Raw genomic sequence first — 26,796 nt, forward strand, 5'->3', positions numbered from 1 at the left:
AAGATACCGTTAAACGCCTAAAAATAAACACGAACTGCTAAAAATTCAGCATTTCTCTCCCTCGCCTCCACCAGCTGGGCCTGTCTGCTTTCACTCCAACACCATCAGGAGTTACAAACAAGATGACATAAAGCGAGCAACTTTACAAGGCCCGACCGGCAGGTTTTCTTCAGACTCAACTCTCCCAGACACTGTGCGGCAGATACTGAAACTGCCCCCTCTCTCCTTCCTCCCTTCCTCCACATTTTCTTTCCTTTCTTTTTTTCTCCCCCTTTTCCCTCCTTATTTTTTCCTGTACTCCAGTTTTTGACTTATGTTCCTTTATTTTCATATTATAGGAGGAAGAAGGAGAAGAGGAGGAGGAGGCAACAGGAGGAGGAAGTGATGATGAGGAGGAAGGAAGGAAGAAGTTTCACCCAAATTTCACCCAAATGCAGCCTCCCACATTTCTCCCTGTAGCACATCCCACCCATTCCCTGCCTTCAATTATTTTAAATTATTTTAAGACCCTCCCCTGATCTCTCTGAGCACCAGGTGGCTCCCCTGAAGGCCACTTAAGAGTCAACGTGCTAAGCCAATAAATTACATTCACTCTTATTTCCAGAAGTCTTTTACATAAATACCTGCCGTGGAAATACATCGGGTAAATTAATACAGACTCCCTCCGCCCCACAAACCAAACAGTGAGCAGTAATAGTTATCAGACCAGTTAAAAGAATAAACCTATTAGATAAATAAATTTGCTCTGCACCAGTTTAATGTCACCGATGTACTTCGAGGGAACCTTTTAAAGGAGTGGATTTGCTGTGCACCGATCTCCACTGGGTCCGAGTAATTATGCATAAGAAAGACATTACTTTTAAAGTGGATGAATGGGCGATAGTTTTTTTTTTTTTTTTTTTTTTTTTTTTTTTTTTTTTTTGATTTACTGTTCAAAGCAGAAAAAAATGGTAATGGCATGAAATAAGCTTTTGCAAACCCATTTTGGGAGACAGGAAATGCTTGATTTACCTGGGGTGCCCCTGCCCTCCATGTTTCTGATCAAAGGAGATAAATGGTGAGGGAAATGGGTATTGGGGGAGTCTGCAGTCTGTCAGTGCTGCCTATGAGCCGTATAAATGAAAGCACAGAGTCCATGGGGGGTGATGGCAAGATGCTCAGCAGTCCAGCACAGAGAGGCCAGTGAGGACTCAGCAGAAGCCTGGCTTGGCCATAGCTCTCCATGGCTTTGGGGCCACTGTTCCTACCACCCCTGCAAAAGCTTTCTCCAGTGCTCTTCCTTGGACTGAAAATCTCTGCCCTTGACCCACCTAGTAGCACAAACAATTATCTGAGGCTGTGGGCACTGTCTGCTGACCTCCGCCTTGGCCAAGCCTTTATCCAGCACTCACTGTGGCATGGACCTTGCAGGCAGCTGCTCAGTTCGCGGTAGGATGTCTCAAGAACCCGCAAGATGTGCACCTGACTGCATTCGCAACAGGAAGATTACCCTAAGTTCACAGCCAACCTGGGCAGTATATGGAGACCCTGTCAGGTGGTGGTAGGTAGTACCATTCACTACCCTGTTTGTTTCTTCACTGACCAACAGGCAGGCTGTACGCTCAGCTAAGCTGTGGCTGGGTCAAGACGTGGGGGAGCTGAATCCAGGCTCCACCGCAAGGTGGCTACCTCCACTCTTGTCCTCAAATATAAAGAGGAACAGGTGTGTGGTGTCTGTCAGGGCTCCGGGAGTGCGTGGGCTGAGACCTGGTTGTGAGCAATCAAGACGACAGAGCAGAGGAGAGCATTCCAACAGCCTGCAGGCAGCAACGTTCACAGACTCCGTGCTAGCTTTCCACCACTGTGACAAAATGCATGAGAGAATTAGCTCAGAGAGCAAAAGGTTGATTGTGATGGAGGTGTCACTTTGGGGGCCTCTGGTGGGGATCCTGGCAATCCTGGGGAGCTAAGAGGAGAGTGAATTGTTCTCCTGTGGTCAGGAAGGAAAGAGGAAAAGAGGCTAGGACCCTAGAAACCTTTCCTGTGGTGCCATCATGTGGTTAAGGTCATAGCACAACAGCTAATCTACAAGAGCCAGTGTCCGGGAGGAAGAGGGGAACTGAAGGGGAGAGGAGGAGAGGGAATGGGGAGCTCTCCCTCATTGAGGTATAGTGAAGGAACAGGAATATCGTCGATGTGGTTGCTGGGAATTGAACTCAGGACCTTTGGAACAGCAAGCGGTGCTCTTAACCACTGAGCCATCTCTCCAGCTCCCCACCCCCCCACCCCCACTCCCGGCCTGGAAGGTTTTTACCAAGGCCGGACCCGTCTGCCCTCCCCCTGTGGTTTCAACTCCAGGACTACACTTGCCTCCGGGTGGGAAACACCAGGCCATCCTAGCTGGGCATCCTGCTTGCTGGTGTCTAGGCAGGAGGACATGCTGGGAGCACTGAAGAACTCGGAATCTGGCAGATTTATCCAGTCTCAAATGTGCTAATATATTTTGACCAGCTTCAGAATAAATATGGCCCAACAAATTGTCATTTTTATGGGTATTTACAGCCAAGGCACTTTGTAAACCTGAGGACTAATATTTCCCAGAGGAAATCTGGCTCTTGATTCTTGATAAATTATTGGAAACTCTCAGCAGTCCCAATCCAGGGACTCCCTCTCCATCTTGGCTCCAGAGTCCTGCCTCAGGCTATGGTGGGCGGGATAAGCAGGCTAAGGAGGCTTCCTTGGCACCCTCCAGGTCTGCAACCCTTCCCGCGCGCCCCTCCCCCTGAAGCAGAGCAGAGCCCCTGTTAGCACTCTCATCTTGCAGCCCAGAAAGCTAAGGCTGGGCTCCAGCAAGATTCGAAAGGAGCTTCCTCAGGGTCAGTGACCAGCCCAGCTCAGAATGATCTTACACAAATGACACTAACATTCAGGTAAAACATATTGGTAATTGTCATCCCAGCACTCTGGAGACAGGCAGGACGATGGCAGGTTCAACACCAGGCTGGGTGACATAATGAAACCCTGTCTCAAAACCTGAAACAGAACACCAAAAATAATATTAGTTCATTAAAACAAACAGTGACCAAGGATGGGTGCTGGGAAGAAAGCTGCTTCTCTTACATCTCCACACTTCCGGGTGGGGTTCCCTTACATCATCACCACGCTTTCGGGTGGGTCCCCTTACATCTCTACACTTCCTGGTGGGTCCCCTTACATCTCCACGCTTCCTGGTGGGGTCCCCTTACATCATCACCACACTTCCTGGTGGGGTCCCCTTACATCATCTCCACACTTCCTGGTGGGGTCCCCTTACATCATCTCCACACTTCCTGGTGGGTCCCCTTACATCTCCACACTTCCTGGTGGGTCCCCTTACATCTCCACACTTCCTGGTGGGGTCCCCTTACATCATCACTGTGTTTCCTGGTGGGGACCCCTTACATCACCACACTTCCTGGCGGGGTTCCCATTGATCAGCTCACCTCTCAGTGACATGAAGATTACAGGAGTCCCAAACTTCAAAACTTCTTCCATTCAAATCAAGCCCAACAAAACAAGCCTGTGGAAACTACCACATTTTATTTTAGCTCCAAAGTCACTGCTAAGCGTGCTGTAGGTAGCCTGCAAGAGCCCAACTCAGCAAACCAGAGTGCAGTGCGGTGGGCCCAGGAGGTAGTGGGGTTCTCAGCCATAGATTTCAGGACAGTCTTTCCATGGACTTCACATACCTGGTCTCATTTTTTTTTATTCTCCCAAATTAGATATGGTCACACATATGACACAGAGTGTCTCTGAACCCCAGTTGCCACATAAAGGGTACCTTGTGTCGAGGCTACTGGGATGTCCAAGAAGCTAGGCATGGTGACATTTGCTTGTGAGCCAGCACTCAAGAAGCTGAGACAGGAGGACCAGGAATTGGAGGCTCACCTAGGAAACTCACAGGAGACCCTGTTCACCACCCTCCAAAGTGGGAAAGATAGGCAAAAGAAGGAAAGTCAAATAAGAAAAATAAGAACTAGAGAGACGACTCAGGGGTTAAGTGCACTAACTGCTCTTAAGGAAGACCTGGATCAGCTCTCAGCGTCCTCATGAAGCCACAATGGTCTGCAACTTCAGCTCCAGTGGATCTGACGCCCTCTACTGGCTTCCAAGGACACTGCGCTCACACGTATATACCCCCACACATCCACAAATTTAAAAAGTAAAATAAATCTTTAAAAATAACATGAATCTTTTAGAGAGAGAGAGTAGCACTGAGGAGGTTCAGTCCCCACATGTCCCAACATAAGGCTTTGCCTGCCGACTGAATTGTGGGTCAGTAGGAATAGTGTGTGGCCCTTCTCTGTCCTGCACACCTAAACCTGGCCGTGGGTCAAGGGTTATGGGGTCAAGGTTGGAGATTAGAGCACAGGTTGAGGGCTGAGTGGTCTAGGCCCTGATTTTCTGGCTCAGGGAGCCGGTTTTAGTCCCACTGCTTGTCCGACCCTCCATCTACTCCTTGTATGTGGAACAGGTATCCACTCCCTTTCAGTTGTGCAGGAGGACAACAACTTAAAACAAATATCTGAGCTCTCTAAACACACTTCCCAACAGCTTGGAAAATTAACTAAACAACAGAAATCGTAGTTCTCCCCAGGGTGCTCATGGTGAGGCTCCCCAGGGCAAACATGTCTCTCCAAGCCCTCTCTGCAGGTGGCAGCTGTGTGGGCCTGGCTCTTAGGCCTGACACCTGAGTACAGAAGGAGGAGGAACAAACCTAAAGCCCCCAAGGAGCCCAAGATAGGGAGCACCCTGGAGCCCTCCCCTGCTGGGGTAAGGGGTAGGAGGGAGAGCAGGCTTGACAGGGTCCTGTAATAGATGAAGTCACCAGGAAGCCATACTCACAGACCCTGGATCCAGTGGGGATGAGGAATAGGGTGAGGTCAAGATGTTGCCTAGAGATACACAGGATAAACTCACTTGGAGGAGCCAGGCATGTGACACCTGTGTGTCATCACCGTGATCAGGAGCCTGAGGCAGGAGGATCAAATTTGAAGGCCAGCCTGAACAACTTACTGAGACCATGTCTTAAATTTTTTAAAAAGCGGAAAGAGGAATGGGGGTGGGTTTCAGCACAGGACTTGCCTGGTAGGAGGGTCAATCTCAGCTGCCAACTTGATGAAATCTAGACTCACCTGGGTGATGGCCCCTGAGCATGCCTGTGGGGAATGCTCTTGATTAGATCCATGGGTGCAGGAATACCTTCCCCACTACGGGTGGCACCATTCCCTTGGCTGGGGTTCTGAGCTACATGAAAAAGAGAAAGTGACCTATCATTGCTGCCTTCTTCTTGGCTGTGGATGCAATGTGACCAGGGGCTTCGAGTTCTAGCCACTGTGAGTTTCCCAGCTGTCCAGACATCCCCTGGGCTTCAGCTGTATTTGATAAAGTCCACTGGACAGGGAGACTTTACCTCCCTTGTCTTTTACGTGGTTCTTCTGTCGACACAACCACACTGAGCACTGGCTCTCCTGTCAGCCCTCATCGCCCTGTAGACCCACACCAGCTACCGTGCCAAGCATCCAGCATGGAAGTTTTCATACCCTCTGTTACCATGCTTGGCCTTGTCCCTGTCATGCACTTGAGTTTGGATCCTGGGTGTTGCCTTTCATATTTGATCATGTGTCTACACCAGAGAGGGAACACGAAGCCACGAGTGTCATCGAGGAGAGAGCAGTCATGGACAGAGAGTCTGGGAGACCCCGTGCTCACTCCAAGGCACAGAATCCTCCCTCCCTGATCTTCAGCTGCCCCTACTTGTCTCTGTGTGCACCCTGCCTGTAGGAGGCCCTGGTGCTTCTGTGATGTGCCAAGTCCCTGAGGAGCTGGCTCTGCTCCTGAGACAGCAGTGATCCGTGACTCCATGGTCTGGTTTGGTTCAGAAAGTGGCCTAAACACCAAGATCATGCCCCTCTTCTCCAGCCCTCAAGTGATGGGCGAGTGGTCTGCACCCTCTGGATGACCAGTTCACTCATCATCCCGTGACCTCACAAGACAGTCCTGAGTGTGAAGAGTCGCCGGGCACAAGCCTGGAGGTTCCAGGGCAAACTCCAAAGTAGGGAAATGAACCCTTGTCTTTGTGCAGTTGCTACAACTGAATACCTGATGCTGGTTCATTCATAAGGAACGGAAGTTTATTTAGCTGCTTTTGAACTCAAAATTCCCCATTTTGATTCCTGCACTGGGTACAGTTCTGGTGGAAGCTTCACCCTGGCCCCTGGTATCCATATCCCCAAAGAGTCTGGAATGTTTGGGAGAAAGCTCCATCCCAAGCCCCCTCCACCATCTCTCTCCAAACCCTGCTGTATCTCAGAAAGCCCACCAAATGATAACCTCACCCCCAGAGATGCTCAAGACCACTCCCACAGAATGTTTAAACTGACCCCCAGAAAACAGGTGGTTTCCCAGTCTTCCTTTCCTCTTTTCTCTCTGCAGGACTGGAAAATCATCCGGGAGTGTTTTTATCCATTAAACATGGGCTTTTTCGAATTTGGTTTGATTTGGTCTGACTTGGATTGGTTGAATCAGCAGAGAGGCTTATGGGGTGCAGGAACTTTGCAGGTACTGGGATTGCAAGTGTGCCCCACTCTTCCTGTACTAAACGTGGATTTCTGTTTTGTTTTGTTCTGGTCTGGTCTGTATAGCCCAGGTTGGCCTGGACTCTGCATGCTCCTGCCACCAACACCAGCTGCAGCTGGCTTGAAAGCCCTGAGCTAGTCAGAGCTAATCACAAAGCTTTGTTGTGGACCCCCAGAACCTGGTGTGCATACAGACAGTGTAGCCCCAGGGCAGGATTCTATCTACCTGGTCAGGAGGTTGTTCCTACCTGAGGGCCTGGGCCCCTCCTAATCTCACTCTGGTGGCCTAAAGTCCCCTTTTCTAGCATTCCAGACCCGCTCTTGGCGCCTCCACAGGCCTCTGAATTGTGCAACTCTGGGTAAGTAGGGACAAGGCTACAGTCTTCCTCTCCAAGGGACATTTATTTGGCAGCGCCTGGAGACACTTGGTTTTCAGAGCAGAAGGACAGGTGTTTCTGGTATATGGTTGGATCAGACTAAAGAAGCTAACAGAGTCTGCCACGTGCAGGGCGGCGCCATGAGGAATGACAGGGTCAGAGGTCAACAGCCCCAGGTCACAACGGCTGAAGGGTTGTGTTGAATGAGGTAGAGAAAGAACCTGGACACACAGCTAGGACTATCCTCACACAAAAGGGGACAGTAGAAGCCCACCCCACCCTTCTACAGTAGAGGTCTGGCGATAGTCAAGGGACTTATCCGTCCACTTGCATGGGAGATGGGAGTTGGGAGGCTAGGGACCCTGGAACTGGTGGGCAGGCATGTGAGGAACTCCAGCTGTGCAGACAGCTGGCTGGGTTCTGTCAGTGACAGGGACCTGTGACTGACCACTGAGGATGACTGCCTTGGGTCACTGGAAGCCTTCAGTGCTTGAGTGCCCAGAGCACACTCCTATGGGGTCCTTACTCGGGCCACATCAGACTCATGGGACCCTGATGTCCCCTGTGCACACGTGGGGACTCCCCTTTCCATCCTAGCCTTGAACAATGCCAAGATCTTCCTCCCCCAAGGTCTCTGGTATCTGAGATATACACACACACACACACACACACACACACACACACCAAAACAAACAAAAAACCCAACAGCCTTGGAGATGACCAGTGTGCCCGGTTGTGAGGTGCACACCAGGCAGATGACATCCTCTTGACAAGGGCAGCTGTGGCTACTATCAAAAGATCCTCAAGATGGGGCCTGTTGACAATTCCCTTATAAGAGGAGGAAGTGGAGAGGATTCTTAGCCCCTCCCCTGGGATTCCAGCCTCGCTCTCCGCTCTCCTATGTCACCCACTTGTCTGTATGTAGTTCTGCCCCAGATGCCTGTGGTCTCTCTGTCTCACAGGGTGCAAGAGCACCCAGCGGGTGGAGAGTTAACTGAGAGTGGGGTAGACTCTCTGTCTGTTTGGCTATGAGCAAGTCTTTGTCCATACTGGGGGAAGTCTTTTTGGTAGTATGGCTGTTTAGGGGTTACCCATGCTCCTCTAAGTAACTCCACAGCACGTTCCTATAAATAAACCTGATAAACTCCTTAGTTCCCAAGCTAGACTTAGGTAGAATCACACTTAGTCTGTTGCCTTCTTTAGAGGTGCAGCTTGTTCATGTCTCCTCAGGTACAGCTCCCCAACTGTGTCACAGAACGGGAAGGAGCGATCCCCAGCCTGCACAAGATCTCCTGAGAACATCTGCTTCAACGGGAAGGGATAACTGCTGGCTCTCATCGCAGAGGCTTTGGTGGCTGGCTCTGGTGTTCCTGAGCATCATGGTGGGAGCAGGAAAGAGTGAAGATCTACCCACAAGTGGCCAAGAAGACAAGACTTAGCTTGCTCTCATGACAAGCCCCTTCCCCAAGCCCAGTCAGCTACTATGAATCCACAAAGGATGAACCCAAAGAGGGTAGCCACGTCCTCTGGAGCCACGCACCCCCAGAAGGTCGCACCTCTGGATCCCTCTGCCTGAAGCCACGCCTGAAGCTCATGAGTTCTGAAGAACACTGTAAGTCCAGAGTATGGAAGCCACGGGCAGTGGGCATGCAGGGGCTAACCATCCCCACAGGCTCTGTCCTTATTATACGTACGTGTGTGCGCCTGTGTGAGTATACACCACACGCATGCAGTGCCCTTGGGGCCAGAAAAAGGGTCGGGTCCCCTGCAACTGGACTTACAGGTGGTTGTGTACTGTTGTGCGGGTACTGGGCACCAAACCTGAGCCCTTTGCTGGAACAGCAACTGCTCTTAACTGCTGAGCCATCTCCCCAGCCCCCTGGTTGCTTGGCACGCTCTTCATAGCCATGCCCCAGGGCTGCCATGACTATATTCTGGACTATCAGAAGTCCCCCCCCCCCCCACCAAGTTCTATTTTCCCCGAGGGGAGAACCACCATGCAGAGAACCCTTCCATAGCCTGACTTGAGACGGGAGACAGTAGCCCTTACTCTCAGAGGGGAGGAGGTGCCCTCTCTGAGCCTTCTCCCTTGTTACCTCTTCCCCTTCTTGCTTAGAACTGGCCATTGAGTTCCTCTACAGGCGTTACCAGCTTTGGCCAGCAGAGGGCGCCTAGCCCTAAGGCTCCTTTAGAAGATGGCTGGCCAGGTGCAAGTCCGAGAGCCTTCATTCCAGATAGCCTGCTCCAAGCATCAGCAAAAACAAGCAGCTCTTCCTGGTCCTCAGGCCAGTGGAGAGCCTTCCCGCTGACCATGCACTGGCGGAATTGAGCTGTGTGTTCTGTCTGTCACTCTTTCCCATTACTTTGGTTACGTGTTAAACCTCCCTATCCAGGTCCTCACCGTGGGCCCCATTTCGCAAAAAATTAAAATTAGGTAATGAACGGAACATGACAGCGTACACTCATAATCCCAACACTTAGGAGGCTGAGGCAGGAGGAATGTGAACTTGAGGCCAGGCTGGGACCCCCTTCCCCCAGTACACACACATACACACACACACACACACACACACACACACACACACACATCTTTTTGCTTTTCAAAAAAGTTTCCCCCTCATTTTAGACCCACAGAGCCCTTGCTATTTCCCTAGGCCTGGGATTCAAGAAGGACAAAGGAGCTTGAGCTGAGTATGGAAACATGGAGCTTGCGGGAGCCCACAGGAGTCGGGAGTTCCTGTGCACAGAGGATGAACCGGTCAAATGACCCTTTCACAGGGATGGCCTAAGACCGTCGGGAAACACAGATATTTACACTACGATTCATAACAGTAGCAAAATTACAGTTATGAATAGCAATGAAAATAATCTTACTGTTTGGGGTCAGCACCACATTAGGAACTGTATTAAAAGGTCACAGCATCAGGAAGGTTGAGGACCACTGGGCTAGAATGTCAAATCCTACTTCACAGCACTGTCGTTGTGACTGGGTTAAGCCTTTGTAAGAGGGACCAGAATCTGCCTGGCAACAAGAAGGGAGTGCAGGTTAGGGAAGGTCTGATTGGACAGAATCCCAGAAGCAGGAGATGGCCTGAGTTCTTGACCTGGACTGTCTTAGACACAGGAAGGGGGTGTGCCACCCAACACTGGCCCTGTTGCTGGGACGGTTGAGTCTGCTGCCTGCTCAGTCTTTACAATAAGAAAACTCGTCTTGCTTCCTTGCTCGGCAGTGAGTAAAAACACAAATCCTTAAAGTGTTGGAAAACAGCCTTCAATTGGAATCCGGGCTCTTCCTCCATCTGTGGCAGTTTGCACAGGTTTTTTTAGAGTGTCAGAACGCCTCGCCTCGGCACCAGCCTGCTGCAGACACCATCCACTGGGGAGAAGCCTCCCCCAGGCCTCTGAGGGATCCTATTTCAGACACCATAACCCAGCTGCACTCAGCCCAACACTGCAGGATGCCAAGATGCTCCCCGTAGCTCTGAGTGAGGGAGCCTCAGATTTGTGGGGGCTACAGATCAGCAAAACGACCCCCATACCAAGCCAGTTTAGGGAGATCGGCTTATGATTTTGTTAAAGAAAGCTATTTGAGAAGTAAAACAGACGACCCCAGGGTATAGTGAGTGGTACAGGCCTATAAGCTCAGCTCTGGTGAGGCTGAGGCCGGAGGATCACAAATTCAAGGTCATTCTGGACTACAGTGGAGGTTCAAGGTCAGCCAGGGCAATTTAGTGAGAGCCTGTCTCAAAATAAAAAGTTAAAAAAGGGCTGGGGTTGCCAGGAGGTGGTAGCACATGCCTTTGATCCCAGAACTTGGGAGGTAGAGGAAGTAGAATCTCTGTGAGTTCAAGGCCAGCCTGGTCTCCAGAGCAAGCTCCAGGACAGGCTCCAAAGCTACACAGAGAAACCCTGTCTCAAAATAAAATAAAATAAAATAAAATAAAATAAAATGGCTGGGGCTCAATGGTAGAGCACTTGTCTAGCATGTAGAAAGCCTGGGTTCAAGCCCCTGTCCTGAAGAGAAAAAAAATTTTCAATTTTTATTTTTAAAATATTTCTTTTATTTTTTTAAATTATGTCTATGCATTGGGTCTATGTGTGAGTATGTGTACTTGCCTGAGGAGGCCAGATGTGTAAGATCCCTTTGGAGCTAGAGGTACAGGAGGCTGTGAGCTGCCAGATACAAGGGCTGAGAGCTGAACTCGGGCCCTCAGTGAGAGCGAGGCACTCTCCTAACTTCTCAGCCATCTCGCCAGCCCTGGAGAACCTGCACTGTGCCCCCTGGGGGTGCACAACTGGACCTTCTAGAACATTCTGAGTTAGCCTGCCCCCCATCTTCTACCCCCTCAAGAGCACAGGGACCAACAACTGCAACCTTGGGAAATTTGTGCCACTCCAGAGCTTTTCAAGTGACAATGAGTCAAGCAAGGAAAAAAATAGCAATATTTTATAAGTTTTAAAATGCTATTTTAACACAAATCCCAGAGCAACTATAGCATAAATCAACAGACACCCAAAAGTATGTTTGTACAAGAAATGTAATAAGCTGGTATGAAAAACAGTGTCAACTGGTGCAGATGGCAGAAAAAGCCAATATTCAAATGTATGCTGTTTTACTAACACATTAAAGATCAACATTTTGCTACCTGCTGCTCATGATAGCAAGATTAAAAAAAAACACACAACACACACATATACTCCCGCGTGATGTTATAACCCAGAGAATGAAGATTCTTAAAGAAATTGTCACGTTCTTTCTATACTTCATCTGTTGGCTTTAAGGCTTTTTCCATTGAGAGAGACATTTGCATCCGAAAATGTAGCCCCTCTCCTATACGCCTGATGTTTGAGAACATTAAGAAGAAGGTGGGAAGATGTCGGAGCTATGGTCCTTAAAGGTCTCCTTCTAGACTGAGATTGGGAGTGGAATCTCCCCAGGCACACTCATAAGGCACCCTTCTCTGTGAATGGCGCATGGCTGACTTCAGGGTACTAACCCAAGCACTGTAGTCCTTAGGACGCCAGAGAGCCCTGTGAGCTAGGAAGCCTTCAGTCCATACAGTATCTAGCACACAGTGGCCAAGGCCTGCAGGTCTACAGGAAGCACATGAGGCACTATGGACCGGACCATGCAACAACTGTCAAGGACGTCACCCCAGGATTGCCAGTTCCTTCTGTGGTTGATTAACAAGCCTGGGAATTGTACAGCCTTTGGGCATTCAGTTCCTCCTTCGCAGTGCGGGAGGCATCACAATGCCTGACCTGAAACTACAGTACAGAGCCATGGTGACCAAGACTAGAAAACATGCTGTCATAGCTAGTTTCTATTGCAGTGAAGAGACACCTTGACCCCACATGGCAACTTTTGTGTTTCTTCCCGGCTTGTGTTTACCGCGGAGTAGGAGGGAGGAACCTGGGACTCGGCCACGTGGGTGGAAAGGTTGTTTATTAGGGAAGGGGGTGTTCCACAGTGGGGTAAAGGGGCCAAAGGGGGGGGGGGGGGTGAAGAAAGAGGAAGAAGAAGAGAAGGGGGGAAGCAGAGAAGTGGGGAGAGAGGCAGAGGCGAAGCTGCCTCTCCAAGAGGAAGATGGAAAAGAGAGTGAGCTCAGGCCGGAAGCTGAAGATCAGCCTGCCTCAGCAGATGGGGGAGGGAGTGGGCATGGCTTGTCTCTTAAAGGGACAGGGGCCAAAACAATAACAGCACCTCTTATAAAGGAAACGTTCCATGGGGTGGCCCCCTTGTAGTTCAGAGGTTCAGTCCGTTATTGTGGTGGGACACGTGGTGGCACGAAGGCAGACATGCTGCTGGAGAAAGAGTTGTGAGACCTACTCCTTGACGTACAAGCAACCGGAAGTGGTCTGAGACACTGTGTGGTATCTTGAGCATGTTTGAGACCTCAGAGCCCACTTCCACGGTGACAAACCTCCCCCAACAAAAGCACACCTACTCCAACCAGGCCACACCTCCTCAGAGTGCTACTCCCTTTGGGGGCCATTTTCTTTCAGACCACCACATATGCCCATAGACCAGTGGAATAAAGTACCTAGAAATGAAACCACATGGCCTACGGCCACCGGGTTTTTGACAAAAGGACTGAAAACCCACTGGGAGAAAACAGGCTCTTCTGCAGGGTTCTGGAAAAACTGGGTAGTTACAAGGAGCAAAATGAAACCAGATCTCTCTCTCTCCTTCTCTCCCTCTCTCCTTCTCTCTGCACAAAGACCTCAGTGTAAGACCCCAAATCTTGAAACTGCTGGAGCAAAACACAGAGGAAGCATCCAAATCAGGCGTAGGCAGGAAAAGGGCTCCTGAAAAGAGCTCTGGAGGTCAGAACATAACAGCAAGAACTGACTGATGGGATCCCATGAAATTTAAAAGGTTCTGTCCTACAAAGCAAACAACAGCAAAGCAAAGGGGCAGCCTACAGAATGGGAAAAGCCTTCGCTAGCTGTAAATATGAAAGGAGGTTATTATCTGGGATCTATGAAGAACTTAAAATACTAAATACTTAGGGCTGATATCCAAAGTGTGTAAAGAACTCAGAAGACTAGGTATCAAGAAAACTAATTACCAGCTCAGTCGTCAAAGGCCTTGCTCATGGGGAGACTACAATGGCCGCTTGATGGGATTTAGAGTATCGAGAGGGGGCTGTCTCCGGGCTTGGCTGTGGAGGATTACCTGGATTCAGTTGAGGCGGCAATACCTGCCTAAAATGGGAGAGGTACCATTCCACGGCTGGGGTCCTGGACCGCACAGAAGGGGGTGTAGGTTTAGCAGAGCGTTCCTGTTCTCTGTTTCCTCACAGTAGACACTGTAACCAGACCCCTCCTGCTCCTCCACCATCTACCCTCAGCATGCACTCTTCCCAGAAACGGAGAGCTAGGATACAGCCTCCTCCCTGAAGTTGCTTTAGGTTGGTGTTTTGTTGCAACAATTGTGGGGATAGGACCCACAGATATGAGCCTGTTCCACCTTGACTGGACGTCAGAGAGTTTGAGATTATTTTTGTTATCTCAAAATTGTTGACAACAAGCCGGGCGGTGGTGGCGCACGCCTTTAATCCCAGCACTCTGGGAGGCAGAGGCAAGTGGATCTCTGTGAGTTCAAGGCCAGCCTGGTCTACAAGAGCTAGTTCCAGGACAGACTCCAAAGCTACTGAGAAACCCTGTCTCAAAATAAAATAAAATTAAATTTTAAAAAATTGTTCACAACAGGTGTGGCTACAAATGAGAGATTCTGACCTAGGGTGTGGTTAATTAGTATTTTGGGTATAGAGGTGAATCCACTTCACCTGAGCTAAAGGTCAGAGAATTCAAGTCTATTCCTTGTATCATGTTAATGAAGTCTGTTGCATTCCTCCCCTCCCCTTTTGGAGTGAGGTATATAAGCCTGTGGAAAATAAACGAGGAAGGAGTCAGTATTCAAAAAAAAAAATACTAAATACTTAAACACAAATAAACCAATGGATAAATGGGAAAATGAATTTAGCAGACAGTTTTTTTGTTTTTTGTTTTTTGTTTTTCTTTGAGACAGGGTTTCTCTGTGTAGCCCTGGCTGTTCTGAAACTCGGTCTATAGACCAGGTTGGCCTCAAACTCTCAGAGATCCGCCTGCCTCTGCCTCCCAAGTGCTGAGGTTAAAGGTGTGCACCATCATGCCCTGCTTTATCAGACAGCGGTTAAAGAGTGTTCAGCATCCTTAGACGTTAGTGAAACACGTGTTTAAACTGCTTTGAGAGTTCAGTTGACTTTAGTCTGAGTGGAGATCTTCTAGAAAGCAGATGATGGGCTGGAGAGATGGCTCAGTGGCTGAGAGTAGTTGCTGTTCTTCTAAGGGCTCACCATCACCTGCAATTCCAGCACCAGGGGATCCCAAACCCTCTTCTGGCCTCCGTGGTCACCAACACATGTGTGCGTGAGCACTCACACACACACACACACACACACACACACACACACGTACAAACAAATCTTTTAAAAAAGAGAACAAATTTCAACAGATTCTGGTGAGGATATAGGGAAAGAAGAGCCCTCGTTCACTGCTGGTGGGAGGGTAAACTGGTACAGCCACTATGGAAATCAGTATGCAAGCTTCTCCAAAAGCTAAAACTGGAACAGCAAACGGAGTCTAAGTCAATATACACAACCAATCGCTGCTCCATTCACAATAGCCAGGAAATGGAACCACCCTAGATGTCCATCAGCTGATGAATGCGTAAAGAAAACGCTGCGTACACAAAATGGGATTTTACTCAGCCATAAAGAGACTGAAAAGACAACTCAGTGGTTAAGAGCCCTGGCTGCTCTTCCAAGGGCCCAGGTTTGATTTTCAATATCTACAGGGCAGCTCACAGATGCCAGTATGGGGACTGGGTGGGGGGCTGACTTCTGGCCTCTGTGGACATCGCATGCACGCACGTAGTGTATGTATACACATGAAGGCGAAACACTCATATACATAAAGGAAAAATGAATAAGAGAGACTGAAATGTCATTTGCAGAAGGCTAGATGGACAGAGGGTCACCATGTTAAGGGAAATAAGTCAGACAGACCCTGGAAGACAGATGTTGGGGGTTTTCTCTCATTTGCAGGATCTAAACATAAAGGTTGATGGTGACCTTGTGGGGGAGAGAGGAGCAGCAGGAGGGTGAGGAGGAAATGACATATCCGAGCCCCAGAATCTGTTTGCTAAAATACGTTTGCAGCTGTCATGAAAGGAAGACTCTCAACATGAGAGGGTGAGTCAGGTGGGTTCGAAATCCACAGACAAGCATGTGCTTCCAAAGCAGACATCTGCGCGTCAGGGCATGGTGTACATTCCTGTGATCTCAGAACTCAAGAGGTTGAGGCAGGAAGATAGTTTGTTTGAGGCTAGCCTAGGCTACATAGCAAAACCCCACCTTAAAAAAATAAAATAAAGTTGGGCTGGAGAGATGACTCAGAGGTGAAGAGCACTGGCTGCTCTACCAGAGGCCCAGAGTCCAATACCCAGCAACCACATGGTGGCTCACAACCGTCTGTCTGTATGAGACCTGGTGCCCTCTTCTGGCGTGCATGCATTGTATACATAATAAATAAATCTTAAAAAAAAATAATAATAAAGTAAAAGTAAGATGCTGGTAATATGATGATGTGCCTAGAGATTCAGGGACGCAGCCGCAAGCCAAGGCCTAGATCTGCCAACAGGAAGAGGGGCGGGAAGGCTGCTTCCTCGCTGGCTGCTGCTGTCTCTCTCAGCTTTGAACTTCAGTCTCTGTCTACAGCTACGGGCACATCCTGCTGTCCTAGGCCCCCACAGTGGTGTAGTGTACCTCAGACTCAGAGCATGGGGCTTTACCCTGCCTGCTCCAGCTGCCAGAGCACCTGCCCTCCTTCTCCCTCCCCCTCCCCCGCTCAGACTCTCCTGGGACTCCCAGCCTCTGAGGTTCCCTAAGACCTCTGCTCCTGGAAGCACAGATGCTCCCTAAGCTCTAGCCTTGCTGACCTGGTCACAGTGTCCCCCAGGGCACTAGGCTCCACCTGTCCATCCTGACCCATCCTCTCCCACCTCCCTTCCTACAGCACAGGCTGCCTATCCCCGAGGGCCTGCCCTCAGCTATCTGTCTCTGGCAGTTAGCAACTGCTGCCTCTGCCTTCACAGGGGAAGTCACACAGTGTCAGGCTTTAGGAGCGATGTCAGGCTGTGGTCTGCTTAAATGCTTTAAACGCGCATCTCCTATGCCCTACAAGTTCCATTCTAAACTCTGGAAAATTCTTTTTTTTTTTTTTTTAAGATTTATTTATTTATTATATAGACAGTGTTCTACCTGCATGTATATTCACAGGCCAGAAGAGGGCACCAGATCTCATCACAGATGCTTGTGAGCCACCATGTGGTTCCCGGAAATTGAACTCAGGACCTTTGGAAGAGCAGGCCAGTGCTGAATATGGTAGAACCTAACTATAGTCCCAGCAGCACTAAGAGACTGAGGGAGGAGAATCAAGAGTTCAAGGTCGTGGTGTAGCTGCTGTCATAGTAGATTCAAGGCCAGCCTGGGCTGCCTTAGATCCTATCTCAAAATAAATAAATAAATAAATAAATAAATAAATAAATAAAAAGCAGAAACTGGGAATTAGCTCAGTTGGTAGAGTGAGCTTAGCCAGCTGAGGCCCACGGTTCAGGAGTTCAAGGCCAGACAGAACTGGGTATAGTGGAGTGCTTGCCTAGAAGTTCACAGCCCTAACATTACAAAGAAAAGTAACTGGGTTTGGTGGCACAAGTCTTTCCCTCCCGCTAAAGCAATCTTTTTATTAATTGAGAATTTCATACAGTGCAATTTCGACGTATTTACTCCAACTCCTCCCATAACCACCCTCTCTACATTTCCATTAAGTCTGACCCAACTTTGAGCTTTATTCTTCTTTGTTTCCACTTCAAGTCCAATTCGTCGTGCCCACATCCAGTCTCAGCACCTAGAAGGCAGAGGCAGACTTGTGAGAGTCAAAGTTATGGTTTAAGTCTTAATTACAAAATGCTTCCAATCTGTAAAGCCCTTTGCCCAAGGAGAGATACTTCCTGAAATGCTGGAGGCTATTGTTTACCAGAGATAACAAGCCACGAGTTTGGTTTGGGATTTTTATGTTTTGTTTTGCTTTGTTATTTATTTATTTATTTATTTATTTATTTATTTATTTATTTATTTATTGAGATAGGATTTCTCTGGGTAAACAGTTCTGGCTGTCCTGAAACTCACTTTGTAGATTTGTAGACCAGGCTGGCCTCACTGAGATCCACCTGCTTCTGCCTCCCTACTGCTGGGATTAAAGGCGTGCGCCACCACCACCCTGTCATGTTTTCACTCCCCTAAACAAGTTTGTTTGACCCAACTGCACTGTACATGCTCGATCACATGTGGGCGGGAGGGACTGGGCAGGAAATACATCGGGATATACACTTGCCCCTGATTGGCCCTAATGGGAAAAATGATGGCTGAGTGGTTTTGCCTTTTTAAACCTCTCCAAAACATGACTCATGAACATTTTCTGGGAACCCATAAACTTGGCCAGTATTTAATTAAAGCTTGATTTGGCTTTAAATTGTGGTAGTGGTTGTGGTCTTATTCTTTTTTTTTTTTTTAAAAAATATTTATTATGTATACAATATTCTGTCTGTGTGTATGTCTGCAGGCCAGAAGTAGGGCACCAGACCTCATTACAGATGGTTGTGAGCCACCATGTGGTTGCCGGGAATTGAACTCAGGACCTTTGGAAGAGCAGGCAATGCCCTTAACCGCTGAGCCATCTCTCCAGCCCTGTGGTCTTATTCTTGACTGATGGGATTAACAATATTTCTGTGAGATTGAGGCCAGTCAGGGCTACCTGTCCTTTTTTTTTTTTTTTTTTTTTTTTTGATTTTTTGAGACCAGGTTTCTCTATAGCTTTGGAGCCTGTCCTGGAACTAGCTCTTGTAGACCAGGCTGACTTCAAACTCACAGAGATCCACCTGTGCCTGCCTCCCAAATGCTGGGATTAAAAAACAAACAAAACCCAACCAACCTCACCTCCCTGGATTTAGAGAGGGATGGGTGGGCTGAAGGACGATGAAAGAATGGCGTGTGTGCTGGGTGGTGGTGGCAGTGTCGGTGCTCGCCCTTAATCCCAGCGTTTGGGAGGCAGAGGCAGTCAGATCTGGGTTCAAGGCCAGCCTGGTCTACAGAGTGAGTTCTGAAATGGCCAGAGCTACACTGAAAAACACTGTCTCAAAAAGCAAAACAAATAAACAAACAAAACAAAACAAAGTCAAAGAATAACATGCAGGTTATACTGGCAGGTTTTTGTATGTTTGCTTTTGTCTTTTAGCCAAAGCATTCTACGGAGTAATTGATCATCTGGGCAGAGGGTCACAAGGGGAAGTGGCTCTACCCTGCAGGAACACGTGTCAATGTCTGCAGACATTTTGGTTGCCCAATTAGAAAAGGTTGGTAGTGGATGCCAAGCCAACAGATCACTATCCTATGATACACGGACAGGCAACACCAAACTGGCGAGCCCCAAATGCTATCAGTGCTGGGTCCAGAGTGATAAGCCTTAGTTTAAGATGATGCCTAGAAAGCCGGGCAGTGGTGGTGCATGCTATAATCCCAGCACTCTGGAGGCAGAGGCAGGCGGATCTCTGTGAGCTCAAGGCCAGCCTGGTCTACAGGAACTAGTTTCAGGACAGTCAGGGCTGTTACATAGAGAAACCCTGTCTCGGAAAACAAACAAACAAACAAACAAAAAAAAAACCAGATGATGCCTAGAAGCTGAGACCCCTGAGTTGGTTCCAGGAGGCACGAACACAAACCACCTCTCCATTGTCACTTTTATTTCCTGAAAGTATACATGTATGTGTCATGTATGTGCCATAAAATAAGGCAGCTAGAATCACCAAAGCCTGGAAGAAGAAGGGAGAGTCAGAGTGGACTCTAGGGACCTTGTGCTAGGCCTGGTAGGTGGGTCAACTTGCAAAAAGTTAACCGAGATCAGTCCTGAGGACCGCTGACATTCCCTCCTATAAAGAGGGAGCTGGGAGGGTCGTGAGGTCCTCGCCTTAGTACCAGCCACTCCTCTCAGACATTTGCCTACCGTTTTACTCTAATTGCACAGAGCCTTGGGGCCTGAGGGAGGGCTTAGAGCATCTGGGCTAGGGAGGACTAGGGCAAAGGGGCTCCATCTCAGAGGCATGATGGATGCAGACCTTTCAGTGTGACTGCTTTAGGGTACGCACACATAACCCCTCACCCACACTGTGCAAGGAGGACTAATAAACTCAGCACTTTCCTGGGGAGAACCTGGACAGAATCATACTTTGGTTTGTCATTGGGACCTTAGAAGGAGGGGAAGGCACTTTGTGCGTCCCTTCCACCCCCCAGGAAAAAAATTCTTGAGACACAAGTAGCAAGGCTTACTTTAGTCACCACTGTTGCCCACCCCACGCCCCATGCACTCCCCCCCCCACACACAAATGAGTCAGGCACCCAGGTCTTACCTCCTAGATGAACACAGCTTTTGGTATCAGGGCTGGTATTTTCACAGACACCCCACATCAAGGTCCAAATGAGAAGATTCAGGAGAATTGCAGTGTTTTCTGAAGCTCCCCCCCTATGCCTGTGTTACCCACCTGGAGTGAATGAAGACCCAAAGTCAGGCCAAAGCCCAGCAGAGCGCTGTGGCAGCTTTATTTCCTAGAGCGAACCTCTTGTGGGGGATATTTAGATGATAGACAGACCAACAGGGAAATCAGCCCTCAGATGGTAGATGCTTAAGAGATGCGGAACATCGGCTAAGAAATAGGTAATCGGAATAGATATCAGTGGAAGATGCATAGATAGAGACATGCTAAATGAACTGGTAGATGGTAGATAGATTGATGAGGTATCAGAAGTAGAGATCCACATATGTGACCTGCGGTGTCTTTCCAGCTGCTGGCCACACAGACTTTCAGCACATGTGATTCAGCCACTGTTTTAAACCCACAAGTCTGCAAGTGGACACTGAACTTGTCAGGGCAGAAACGTGTGAGACCTCTCCCACCCTGTGAGGAAGCAGCCTAGGACAACAAAAGCCAGAGAGGATTTGACTGAAATTCCCTGGTAAGAGACTGAACCAACCACCTGGCTCGCAGCTGCCTCCTTCATTTGAAGGTAAACAGCCCAGGTCTTTTTTTTTTTGCTTTTTTTTTTTTGTTTTGTTTTTGTTTTTTTTTTCGAGACAGGGTTTCCCTGTAGTTTGTAGAGCCTGTCCTGGAACTAGCTCTTGTAGACCAGGCTGGCCTCGAACTCAGAGATCCGCCTGCCTCTGCCTCCCGAGTGCTGGGATTAAAGGCGTGCGCCACCACCGCCCGGCAGCCCAGGTCTTTTTTTTTCCTTGACTGCTTGATAGTATGCTGTTTATTTTTTTTTATTGATATTTATTGAGCTCTACATTTTTCTCTGCTTCCCTCCCTGCCTCTCCCCTCCCCCTCCAATTCTCCCTCAAGGTCCTCATGCTCTCAATTTACCCAGGAGATCTTGTCTTTTTTCTACTTTTTACTTCCCATGTAGATTATATCTATGTAAGTCTCTCAGTGGTCTGGATTGTTGTCTAAGTTTTCTGGGACTGTGGTTTGTAGGCTGGCTTTCTTTGCTTTATATTTAAAAACCACCTATGAGTGAGTACATGTGATAATTGTCTTTCTGTGGCTGGGTTACCTCACTGAATAATGTTTTCTAAAAGCTGTCATTATTTTTTTCTGCTGTGTAGTACTCCATTGTGTAAATGTACCACATTTTTCTTATCCATTCTTCAGTTGAGAGGCATTTATGTTGTTCCCAGGTTCTGGCTATGACAAACAAAGCTGCTATGAACATAGTTGAGCACATGTCCTTGTGGCACGATTAAGCATCCTTTGGATATATACCCAAAAGTGGTGTTACTGGGTCTTGAGGAAGGTTGTTTCCTAATTTTCTGAGAAATTGCCACACTGACATTCAAAGGGATTGTACCACCTTGCATTCCCACCAGCAATGCAGAAGTGTTCCCTTTTCCCCACAACCTCTCCAGCATAAATTGTCATCAGTGTTTTTGATTTTGGCCATTCTTACAGGTGTAAGATAGAATCTCAGAGTTGTTTTGATTTGCATTTCTCTGATGACTAAGGATGTTGAACATTTCCTTAAGTGTCTTTCAGCCATTTTAGATCCCTCTGTTGAGAGTTCTCTGTTTAGGTCTGTACTCCATTCTTTTATTGGATTATGTGATCTTTTGGTGTTCAATTTCTTGAGTTCTTTGTATATTTTGGAGATCAGACCTCTGTCTGATGTGGTGATAGTAAAAATCTTTTCCCATTCTGTAGGCTGTCATTTTGTCTTGTTGACCGTGTCCTTTGCTTTACAGAAGCTTTTCAGTTTCAGGAGGTCCCATTTATTAATTGTTTCTCTCAGTGTCTGTGCTGCTGGGGTTCTATTTAGGAAGTGGTTTCCTGTGCCAGTGCTTTCAAGTGTACTTCCCACTTTCTCTTCTATAAGGTTCGGTGTGGCTGGCTTTATGTTGAGATCTTTGATCCAATTGGACTTGAGTTTTGTGCATGGTAATAGATATGGGTCTATTTTCATTTTTCTACATGTTAATATCCAGTTAGACCAGCACCACTTGTTAAATAATCTTTTTTTTCCATTTGATTTTTTTTTTTGCTTCTTTATCAAATATCAGGTGTTCGAAGATATGTGGATTGATATCCGGGTCTTCTATTCGGTTCCATTGGCCCTCCTGTCTGTTCTTATGCCAATACCAGGCTGTTTCCAGTACTGTAGCTCTGTAGTAGAGTTTGAAGTCAGGGATTGTGATGCCTCCAGAAGTTCTTTTATTGCACAGGATTATTTTGGCTATTCTGGGTTTTTTGCTTTTCCATATGAAGTTGAGTACCATTCTTTCGAGGTCTGTGAAGAATTTTGCTGGGATTTTGATGGGCATTGTGTTGAATCTATAGATTGCTTTTGGTAAGACTGCCATTTTTACTATATTAATTCTGCCTACCCAAGAGCATGGGAGGTCTTTCCATTTTCTGGTATCTTCTTCATTTTCTTTCTTCAAAGATTTAAAGTTCTTGTCATACAAGTCTTCCACTTGTTTGGTTAGAGTTACTCCGAGATATTTTATGCTATTTCTTAGCCCAGGTCTTAAACACAGTTTCCGGGAATAAATGGACTCTAGCTTTCCACTAGAGTCCCAAGCCTGGGTGAGACCTTAATACTCCTACTTGCCAATACTGTCGTACTACATGACTCCTCTGTCATTTATGCATCCATCCCCCATCTCTTCAACCATTCATCGACATATTGATCAATCCACCCATTCATCTCTCCATCCATTAATCCATCAGTCCCTCCATCCACTTACCCATTTATAAATAGGTCTGTCAACAATCCACCCATTAACATATCTATTCATCCGTTCTTCTCTCCATCCACACATTCATCAAAGACATCATCCGGTCACACATACATACATACATTAGTGCATGCATGTATCCCTCTAAGTATGTACTGATCTCTGCATTCATCCAGCCATCCATTTCTTCATACATCTATCCACCCACCTACCCACACATCCATCCATCACTTACTCATCCGTTATTCATCTATCCATTCACTAACAATCATCAATTCATCCGTTTCTCCATACATTCAATGACACATCTCTCCATTCAATCCCCAGCTATGGGGTCAAGAAGCATAAATCCCACCGCATTCTCACCCAGAGATGTCTGCCATAAGGATCCACTTGGCCCCACCCTTATGCCACCCAACACTTGGCCTCCTTTGACAGGACATGGGACCACTGCTCTGAACACAAAATAGCCACGACACAAAGTCTGAGGTCAGAGCTCCAGACAGAACCTGTCTCAGGCTCCTCTTCAGTCAGAGGAAAGGATTTTGACACCACCCAATGACTTGGGTGTCCCTAAATTCCCGCTCTCAAATCTTTCCTGGTTCTGCTTGGTTGGTTGGTTTTGCTTATTTGGGCAAAGGTGGAACCGGTTCTTGACATGTAGCTCAGGCTGGCCCGGAACTCCTTATTTGGTTGTATTATTTTATATGTATAAGTGTTTGCCTATATGTATATCTGAATACCACACACATGTATGGTGCCTAAGAAGGTCAGAAAAGGGAACCAGATTCACTGGAAGTTGAGTTACAGATAATTGTGAGTTACCGGGCGAGTACTGAGAACTGAACCCAGGTCCTCTGCAATGCAGTCAATGCTTTTAACTGCTCAGCCATCTCTCCAAACCCTGGCCCAGAACCCTTAACTCCCCAAGTACTGGGACCACAGGTGTTCACACATTATACTGACTGAGCTCTTTGTAAAACGCTGGGCCGTTCTCTGCTCAGCAGCCTATTTCCTAGGATAGAGACTTTAAGTCTTCACTTTGTGTTCAAACTGAGGCCAGGCCCCTAGCTGGCACAAGTTTATTGTACAATAGTATTTTGAAAGAATTTAAAACGGTTCCAACAACTAAAACTGGAAGAAGTGGCATTAAAACAAAAGAGTCTCTGCTTCTCTGGGAAATTTAGATTGATGCTTGGCCTGTTGAGGGCCATGTGACACCACTAGAGAGAGACGCCCCTGCTTTCGGTGCCACCACTGTCCCACTCCCTGCCACACAGAGGGACAGTGGTGGGTCACCTGCAGGTTCTGTGTCTCAGCTGCTGGGTGTCTCAGGGCATCTGAAAAAGTGAGAGCAGAAAAAAGAAGAACGATTTTCTTGAGCCTGTAGAATATGGGACATGAGGGTACACCAACCCCATATCTGTGGACATGTCCCTGGGATCCCGAAAGAAGCTCAGTGCAGAGCAGGGGAGACCCCCAGAGCCATGCAGAGGAGGAAGGAACAAATAGGATAGAGCAGTTTCATGGGTGCTGATCCATTTCATCAGGCACTGACCCCCAAATTTATGACTTTGTGTAGAAGGCATGCAATGCCTTGCATGGTCACAAGGGGGCCCAAAGCTCAGAACACAGACTTCTCTTGGCACATGGATGGCATCTAGATTCACATTACATGAAAAGAAAGGACGGGAAATAATATGTATACCTCAGGGTTAAGGGAGCTGGGTCAGCGTCATAGAAGTCACCTGCTCGTAGGAACCTGTGACCACTAGAGATGGGGGCATGCACACACATGCCATGCAGAGCCAGTTCCTCTGTAGCCTGAACAATGTTCCAGATTCATCTGCTGAAGTCCAGGACCTCAAACCGTGGCTGACTGCAGACAGGCTTTTCAGGGAAATGACTTGAGGGGCTGGGGAAATGGCTCAGCCAGTAAAGTACTGAGGCCCTGAGTTCAATCCCAGCAGTCCTATAAAATGCCAGTACATGTCGGTATGTGTCTGTAATCCCAACACTGGGGAGGCAGAGGCAGAAAAAAAATCCTTTGACTCCCTGGCCAGCCAGCATAGCCTACATGGTGAGTTCCAGTCAAGAGCACTTGTTCTTTCAGAGAACCTAAGGTTCGTTCCCAGGACCCACCGTGGCTGTTCACAAACACACATCGCTCCAGTTCTGGAAACCTGATGCCCTTTTTTGGCGCCCGTAAACACACATACATGAAAAAAGAGAAAGGAAATAAAATAGGTGGACAGCAACTGAGGAATGACAGCTAAGGTTGACCTCTGACCTCTACACATGTGCACCCACCATAGCGAGTCCTGGTCTCAAAACGAAACAAATCAAAACAAACTGGAAAAAGCTGTCTTTCTGGGCTAGCACCATCCCAAACACAACTTAGCACCTACAGTGGAGGATGATGTTGGCCAGCCACCCCTGTGCTGTGCACAACACACCCATTGTTGGTAACAGTCTGACCTCTTGGGCTCTTGGACTAGGCCACATAAGGCCCCTCTCTGGAACTGAATGGTTGCACGCACACATGTGGCTCACAGTGCCTGCCTGGGACCCAGCGTCCTGCTACAACAAGGGGGTTAAGCCCCTCCCCAGGTGCTAGACGTGAGACGGCCCAGCATGCCTTCTGCATACCCCTTGCGGAACAACAGGAAGCTATTCATCAGCAGCGTGAGTCGAGCGGACTCCCCCCGGTTGCCGGAGCCATGACCAGGGCCAGGTCTCCAGATCCCGGCAGCAGCCCATCCAGAGACCAGAAGCAGCACCACGCACCAATTACGGTAGCCAATTAATTTGCACTTAACGGGGATATTTTCTTTTACTGCACAGAACCGAAGGGCATAAAACACTGATTCCCCTTCTGGGGCTCGATCCTGCTCTCCACGCGGCCATATTATTTAATAACTCCTGCATACGCCCCAGGCCGTGTGGCAGGGGAGCCTCGTGGGCCATTTCCCATTAGCAGTCTGGTGCAGAGGCCACTCAGACTGCGCTGTTTACAGTTCTGCTTCCCTCACGGCTCCCAGAAGTTTCCATAAAACCAGATGTAAGGTAATCAAAGACTTCCCAGTCCCGAGCATCCCACTCCTAAAGGTTTCTGCGAGATCCTCCCGTTCTGGGGCTCCTGGCTCCAAAAGACTCTTTAAACCACCCAAAAATCTATCCCCAGCAAGAGCAGCTCCTCAGACGCAGATACTGCGATCATTTGTCAGAAATATTTTACAGTCAATAATAGTAAAGTACCTTGGAGTTCCCTGTGCCTTCTAATGATGCTCAGAGCCTATGAGCAGGACCTCACAGTCTCAGTGGTTGCCAAGGAGGCGACTTGCTCTTGTGCCCCGAGTGGAAAGAGTGGGCAGCTGGCAGAGAGCCAGACCGAATGCCGTTCGCCCCTGAAGGCGCCAGGAATGTGGCCAACCTTTTCCATCACTCCTTCCCTCCGTCTTCTTCCAGGTGGGGGGACTGAGCCAGGACATCAGAAACAGAGACGGAATTTTAGAGCTGTAGGCAATCCCACATCGCTGAAGGGTTGGCCCTACTCAGGAAGTCCACAGCTGAGTCTGGAGCCCAGTGTGCAGGAAGGCCAAGGCCAAAGGCCAGACTTAGGTAGACGCTGAGTTCAGGCCTCCTGGCCCATTTCTCTGCAGCTTTCCACGTGGTCAGCCTGAGCTGGGTGGTGGAGACCAAAGCATTATTTACTCGTGCTGGGGATAAACCCCAAGACCTTTGAACTTGCCAAACAAGCATTCCACTACTGAGCCGATTTTTTTTTTTTTAAAGATTTGTTTTACGAAGTCAGGTGGTAGTGGTGCACACCTTTAATCCCAGCACTCAGGAGGCAGAGGCAGGCGGTTCTCTGTGGGTTCGAGGCCAGCCTGGTCTATAAGAGCTAGTTCTAGGACAGACTCCAAAGTTTCAGAAGA

The 26,796-nt window shown here is 48.2% G+C and overlaps 1 long non-coding RNA gene across 6 annotated transcripts; it reads right to left on the reverse strand.

Moving 5' to 3' along the window:
• Window positions 1–929: 929 nt before the first annotated feature.
• On the reverse strand, window positions 930–26,536 carry LOC119821381. Of its 6 annotated transcripts, none has more exons than XR_005286609.1 (6): window positions 26,117–26,536; window positions 19,980–20,111; window positions 5,154–5,265; window positions 3,462–4,913; window positions 2,904–3,012; window positions 930–1,840 (listed from the first exon to the last, which is right to left on the reverse strand). It is a non-coding gene; the product is annotated as an uncharacterized LOC119821381 (long non-coding RNA). The 6 variants fall into 6 exon arrangements; XR_005286608.1 differs by lacking the exon at window positions 930–1,840 and adding an exon at window positions 2,315–2,490; XR_005286612.1 differs by lacking the exon at window positions 930–1,840 and having other exon boundaries at window positions 2,905–3,012; window positions 3,462–4,135; window positions 4,864–4,913.
• Between the last annotated feature and the right edge of the window lie 260 nt (window positions 26,537–26,796).

The sequence above is a fragment of the Arvicola amphibius genome, chromosome 8, assembly GCF_903992535.2.
Source record: "Arvicola amphibius chromosome 8, mArvAmp1.2, whole genome shotgun sequence".
Lineage (NCBI taxonomy): Eukaryota > Metazoa > Chordata > Mammalia > Rodentia > Cricetidae > Arvicola > Arvicola amphibius.